This window comes from Zingiber officinale, chromosome 2A (genome assembly GCF_018446385.1).
Source record: "Zingiber officinale cultivar Zhangliang chromosome 2A, Zo_v1.1, whole genome shotgun sequence".
In the NCBI taxonomy this organism is placed as follows: Eukaryota; Viridiplantae; Streptophyta; class Magnoliopsida; order Zingiberales; family Zingiberaceae; genus Zingiber; species Zingiber officinale.
The window spans coordinates 148,575,293-148,582,822 of record NC_055988.1 but is presented as its reverse complement, the minus strand read 5'-3'; positions in this window follow the sequence as shown (position 1 = coordinate 148,582,822).

The following is a 7,530-nucleotide window of genomic DNA, read 5'->3' as shown; positions in this document are numbered from 1 at the left end:
CATGTGGACTTAATCCCGCAAGCTCTCACTTGGGCTATACTTGATTCCTTATATACCATACAACCCCTAAGTTGAGTTCAACATGTCAAACTTTATAGGTTAAATACCCCATTAAACAATCTCATCCATTAAATCAATTAGTATAGGACTAAAGAAGTGATAACTACTATAACTGTAACAAGACCCAACAGTAATCAGAATACTAATATCATTAACGACATAGATCAAATGTGGATGTGTAGTACAAGAATGACATGAAATATAATCTATAAGTGTTCATTCTTAATAAGTCCTCTTTATGACCCAAATCGGGTCAAAATCATATTTACCAAAACCTTATCGTAAATTACAATGGTAAATCATGATTTAACTTTATGACTCTCGATAGAGTCCACATCATATTTACAATAACCAAATGTAAAACCGTAACAGTAAATGTGATATCCAAATGTCAATGAAAGTCAAAAATCATGCACACATAAAGAAAAATTATAGTATATACAATGAATCAAAATATATGTTCATGACCATCGAGCATCACACAAAATCAAATTCTTACATAATGGGTACTTCATCAAAAGAAAGAACCCCCCATATTCAGCACATTCTAGTGAAACACCTTGGGTGACAAACCCTTGGTGAATAGATCCGATAACATGGAATCTGTTCTTACATGCTCCATCATTATTGGACCATTCTGAACTCTTTCTTTAACCGCCAAAAATTTTATGTTGATATGTTTAGACTTCGACGAACTGTAATTATTCTTGTAATACAATTCTACAACTTTGTTATCACAGTTGATCCTGTTGGTTGACACTTGGAATATCGTACCGGTTCCCCTCTGTACAAAAATTTTGTACAAGTCCTGAACCATTCCTAACAACCTATTGTGTTCTTTAGAAATTAAATTAGGAATCGCAAGCGGAACTTAACATTATTGATTCCAAATTTAACTTATCTGTTCTTAGAGGTTTAGACTTGGATCGCAAACGATACTTAACATTATTGATCCAAATCCACCCATGTTACAAATTTAATTAAATATTAATTTCAGAGATTGGCTTCCAGGTTAAACATGGCGAGACACTAGACCTTCTTGGGTATGGGAGCATCCACCACTTCCTAGACAAAGCTTTTCAACGAAATTTAATATTTAATTCCCTTATAGTAACCCTAGGTTTAACCAAAAAGAACAATCGAATCACAAGTTTGAAAAAACAAAAAAAAAACACAAACTCGAATCACAAATTCGAAACCTAGAATCATATGCCTCTTGTGTTTGGTATTTCAAAATCTATACAAAGAAAACTAGTATGATGCGGAATAGAATTACTAGTTATACCTTTCTTTGTAAGCAACAACCTCTTGATCTTCTATCGTATTCCTCTTCTTATCTTGGACGTCGTGTGAAAGACAATCTATCAAGACGAGAACCACCACCACCTTCCTCCTTGCAAGTTTCGGCCACCAATCTTCAAGCTCCAAGGGATGCTAGAACAAAGTCTCCTTTCTCTCCTTCTTCTCCAAGCAAAATCCGGCCACCACAAGAGCTCCAAGAGAGGGTGCCACCGGCCACTAAAGAAGAAGAGAAAAGGAAGACTAGGGGCCGGCTACACCAAGGAAGAGAAGAGAGGGAATAATAGATGTTAGGTTATGAGGTGAGGCACCTCTACCCTCTCTTTTATATTCCTTAGTCTTGGCATATAAGGAAAGTTTTAATAAAACTTCCTTATTCACCTTGCCAACAAAAGGAAATTTTAAACAACAATTCCTTTTTAAATTTCAATGGTCGGCCACCACCTTGAGCTCCAAACAAGGAAAGTTTTAAATACAAAATTAAAACTTCCTAATTTGTTTCCGAAAATTTTTAAAATAAAATTTCTCTTTAAAAATTTCCTTCATGGTTGGTTATAAAAGGAAACTTTTATAAATTAAAATCTCTCTATTAAAATATGTGAATGATTACAAAAAGGAAAGTTTCTCCAAAATTAAAATCTTTCTTTCAATCTACAAATAAGGAAAGATATCAAATCTTTTGTAGAAAGCTATGAAAGGAAATATTTATAATTTTTAAAACTCTCTTTTAAATCATGAGCATGGTTAAAAAGGGAAAGTTTTATCAAAAATTAAAATCTTCCTTTTAACTACAAATAAGGAAAGATATCAAACTTTTCTCTTAATCCTTTATAGAAAAATATAAAAGGAAAGATTTAAATTTTAAATTCTCTCTTAAAATATGTTTCCACATAAGAAAAGATTTTAAAATAAAATCCTTTTATTTTTAATTGTGGTCGGCCACCACCTTAGCTTGGGTTCAAGCTAGGGCCGACCACCTAAGCAAACCAACTCACCTTGGTTTAGCCGGCCCTAGCATGGGCTCCAAGCTAGGCTTGGCCGACCACCTTAAGGTGGGTAAGAAGGTGTTGGACCCCGTGGTAGTTTTGATGTGATCAACCAAGTTGGTTAGGTCCTGTTGTGTTTGATCCCTGTGTCTGAGTGTGCAGGAGCTTAGGAGCACAGGAAGTCGAGCGGAAGACGCAGCTAGCGAGAAGGACAGCACGGGAAGAGAGCCGACGGGCTCAGTGCGTCCGAAGGACGAGAGAGCTGCGGAAGAGTACTCCGGTGGGCGTGAAGAGCGTGCGCGGCGTTCGAGGGACGTTAAGCCGGGACGGAAGGCTGCTCGAGGAGAAGGCCGGGAATTGGGTTCGGGTGAGCCCTATTCCGGTTGGCCGTAATCACCCAAAAGAACGGAGGTTCGGAAGCCAAAGCGAATAAGAAAAGGAGTCAAAAGAAGCTGGAAATTACTGTAGCAGGAACCTTATCCAACTGAAGGCGCCTTCAAGCTGCTCCAAGGCGCCTTTGGGCTGCTGGATAAAGTTTTATCCAGATCGAGTTGGAGGTGCCTTGAACCTGATGAGGCGCTTGGACTCTCTGGATAAGATTTCCAAGGCCTATATAAAGACCCCAGAGCTAGGAATTAAACAACAACTCAAGCATTCAATATGTAGTGTTTCCTAGCAATATCGAGCTTTTAAAGTGTAAAGGCTTCTCCGCCTTCAAAGAAGGAGAGTTTCTTTTAGTGCGCTTCTACTGCCCTGGATTAACAACCTCTTTGGTTGTAACCAGGTTAATTCTTCTGTGTCTTTCTTTTACTGTTTTATTATTTTGTTAACTATTGCACTAACTGAGTTGAAAGTACGAGGAGGGTATAGTTACTTCTTGTTTTCAGCAATTCACCCCCCTCTTGCCGGTCTCCGCTGCACCAACAAGTGGTATCAGAGCCAGACCGCTCAGAAGGACTAACCGCCGACTGACGCACAACGATCAAAACGATAGCCGGAGATAGTGACTACCCACCTGCATTCGAGGGAGAGTTTGCTTCATGGAAGCAAAAGATGGAGGTATACCTTAACTCTGATTTTTCTATTTATTTAATAATGAAATCGGGTTATGAAGCACCAAAGAAAGCAAACGGAGAAGAGCTCGAGAAATACCTCTGGAACGAGAAGCAACGTAACGAGTTTATGGCAAATGCACGAGCTGAATTTCATCTTCTAACCACAATACCAAATGAAGATCTCGACAAAGTCGGAGAGTACAATAGCGCAAAAGAACTTTGGGAAAAGTTCTTAAAGATCTATGAAGAGTCTGAATCCAAGGTAAATGCCGCAACAACCCCAACAGCCGAATTCCATCCTGAAGCCACAGAAAGCTCATCCCAGATGAGCATCGATGAAGGGGAAGAGACTTCGGAAGAAAGCAACTCGATAGGGGGAGAATCAACAGCTGACAAGGTAAGTCAGGTATGGTCTCCACCTTCTGAACAATTAATTACATTAATCGAGAAGGTACCTGAAAATTTTTGCGAAATAAAAATTAAATCTTCGAAAGAATTTTCTAGATTAGAAAAAATTTTGTCGAACAAATCTTACCAATTAAAAACACCGTCGAAATATTTTTTACCAACTATTTTGTTGAAAGAATTTCTGAAACTAAAAATATTGCCAAAAAATTCTTGTGAGTTACAAAATAATTTGTCGAACGAATTATCAAAAGATCTTTTATCAATTATTTTGTCAAAACAATTTTTCACATACTTAATATTGTTTTCCTTAAATCTAAAAAATTATGATAAACTAAAGTGGAAATTAAGATATCATAATAAGGTTAGAGAAATGACAATAACTTGAGAATGAATTTTTGTTTTAATAATAATAAAAAAAAATAATTCGTCTAAGTTAAAAGCGTTTTCTATAATTCTAAAAAGTAATTTAACTTAGAATTTCTTTTAAATATTCTTCTGAAAAATTCAAAAATTCATTTTACTAAAAATTTTTGGAAATTTTTTTTTAACTTGAAAAATTTTTTTGTGGAAACTTTTTGACTTGCAAAATTTTACCTAGAAAATTTTTCAAACTTTCATTCTTACTTGGAATATTTTTTGAACCATTTATTTTACCTAACATATTGTTGGATAATTCTCTCTATTTTTATTAATCCATTTTTGCTGTGATCAAAGGGGGAGAGAAAAGTACAAGTTCAGGGGGAGTTAGAAAAATTTTAAATTTAAATTTTTTTTCTATTTTTTGTTGTAATTTTACTAATTGTAAAAATTATACTTAACTTGTTAGTTTAGTAATTTTTCTTTAAAATTACTGTTTTTTGTCTATTTTTAACCCTAACTTGAACTTGGGTTGATGCACATCAAAAAGGGGGAGATTGTTGGACCCCGTGGTAGTTTTGATGTGATCAACCAAGTTGGTTAGGTCCTGCTGTGTTTGATCCCTGTGTCTGAGTGTGCAGGAGCTTAGGAGCACAGGAAGTCGAGCGGAAGACGCAGCTAGCGAGAAGGACGGCACGGGAAGGGAGCCGACGGGCTCGGTGCGTCCGAAGGACGAGAGAGCTGCGGAAGAGTACTCCGGTGGGCGTGAAGAGCGTGCGCGGCGTTCGAGGGACGTTAAGCCGGGACGGAAGGCTGCTCGAGGAGAAGGCCGGGAATTGGGTTCGGGTGAGCCCTATTCCGGTTGGCCGCAATCACCCAAAAGAACGGAGCTTCGGAAGCCAAAGCGAAGAAGAAAAGGAGTCAAAAGTAGCAGAAGTTACTGTAGCTTAAAGGTGCCTTAAACAAGCTTGAAGGCGCCTTCAAGCCTGTTCAAGGCGCCTTGAGCAGGCCAGTTTGACCGTTTGCGCTGCGGATAAAGTTTTATTCGCAGATCGAGTTGGAGGCACCTTGAACCCTGTTGGAGGCGCCTTGGACTCTCGGGATAAGATTTCCAAGGCCTATATAAAGACCCCTGGAGCTAGGAATTAAACAACAACTCAAGCATTCAATCTGTAGTGTTTCCTAGCAATAGTTCTGAGCTTTTGAAAGTGTAAAAGGCTTCTCCGCCTTCAGCAAAGGAGAGTTTCTTTTAGTGCGCTTCTACTGCCCTGGATTAACAACCTCCTTGGTTGTAACCAGGTTAATTCTTCTGTGTCTTTCTTTTACTGTTTTATTATTTTGTTAACTATTGCACTAACTGAGTTGAAAGTACGAGGAGGGTATAGTTACTTCTTGTTTTCAGCAATTCACCCCCCTCTTGCCGGTCTCCGCTGCACCAACAGAAGGTGGGTATAATACTTTATAAATAAGAGGCTACGATAGGAGCCGAGAGGAGGAATTGGTTTTGGTCTCCCAATGAAAGTAAGCTTCCCGTGTTCGCCGAGAACACCCAACTTAATTTCATCAATAATAATTCATACCACTAAGGAATTATTATTAAACTACCGCATCAATCCCAAATTACATTTTGGCTCCTTCTTATCATGAGTGTGTTAGTCTCTCTGTGTTTAAGATATAGAATGCCCACCAATTAAATGAGTTACTGACAACTCACTTAATTTATATCTAGCTTCAAGAATAGTATTAGTATCACTCAACCTTATCGTTATGTCGGAGTAAGTCCACCTGCAGGGTTTACATGACAATCCTTATGAGCTCCTCTTGGAGACATCATCAACCTAGATTACTAGGACACAGTTTCCTTCTATAATCAACAATACACACTATAAATAATATCATTTCCCAACTTATCGGGCCTCTTGATTTATCGAACAAAATCTCACCCATTGATAAGTCAAAGAAATAAATACGAGATATATGTGTTTATTATTATATTAGGATTAAGAGCACACACTTCCATAATAACAAAGGTCTTGTTCTTTTATTCAGTCGGTATAAAAAGAACTTACCTTAAATAGTCCGGCTCAATACACTCTGAGTGTACTAGTGTAATTTTATAGTCAAGATAAACTAATACCAAATTACACTACGACTATTCCAATGGTTTGTTCCTATCCATCTTAGTTGTAAGCAACTGTTTATAATTTATAAAGAACTGATAGCATTATCTTCTGTGTGAGACACCACACACCATGTTATCCACAATATAAATTAATTGAACAACTACACTTAGCATATAAATGTAGACATTTAACCAATGTGATTCTTTATTTCAAAAATAAATGTTTACAAAAAGCTAGGCTTTTAGTATACACTCTAACAGATCCTCTATGGCATGCCAATATCCTCAATGATATGTAACCTTGTGATAAGATTCTATATCCATATCCCGTGGTTGAAAGCTTCATAGCAGGCTATAAACTTTGCGTTCATAGTGGAAGTTGTTATTAGTGTCTGTTTGACCATTTCCCATGATATAGCCCCTTCCGCCAATATGAAGGCATAACCTTATGTGAACCTCCTGCTATCTAAGCATTTAGCAAAATTAGAGTATGAGTATCCAATGATCTCCAGATGACCTAATCTCCTATATATAAGCATGTAATTCTTCGTTCTTTACAAATACCGCATAACTCTCTTTACGATTTTCCAATGCTCCAGTCTAGTGTTACTCAAATATCTGCCCGACACTCCCATAATATACGCAAGATCCGGACGTGTACGTACCTGAGCATACATCAACTCCCTACTATTGATGTATAGGAGCATTGTTGTATTTTGTTGATCTCAAATTCATGACGTAGACATTGTTGCAAGCTAAGTCCATCACCCTTTGCCACAGGAGTGTCGTTGGGAGAACAATTTTATATGTCATACAGAATGAACACCTTTTCTATATAGGCCTTTTGTGATAGTCCAAGTGTATACCTTGAATGATCACAAACAATCTATATGTCTAAGATAAAAATACTTCACTAAGATCTTTCATTTCAAATTCACTGGATAGAAATAACTTGGTTTCCAGCAGCAGATTCATATTACTTCTTGCCAACAATATACCATTCACATATAGAATAAGTATAATAAACTTACTCCCACTGAACTCGATATACAAACATTGATCAATCGGGTTCTCCTTGAAACTATATGAAGAAATTACTTGATCAAACTTCCAGTACCATTGACGAGATGTCTGCTTTAAGCCATAAATGAACTTCCTTAATTTACATACTAGGTGCTTTGAATCATCTGAGTCATAGTTCTCCAATTGTACTGTGTATATAGTTTCTTCAATGTTTACATTA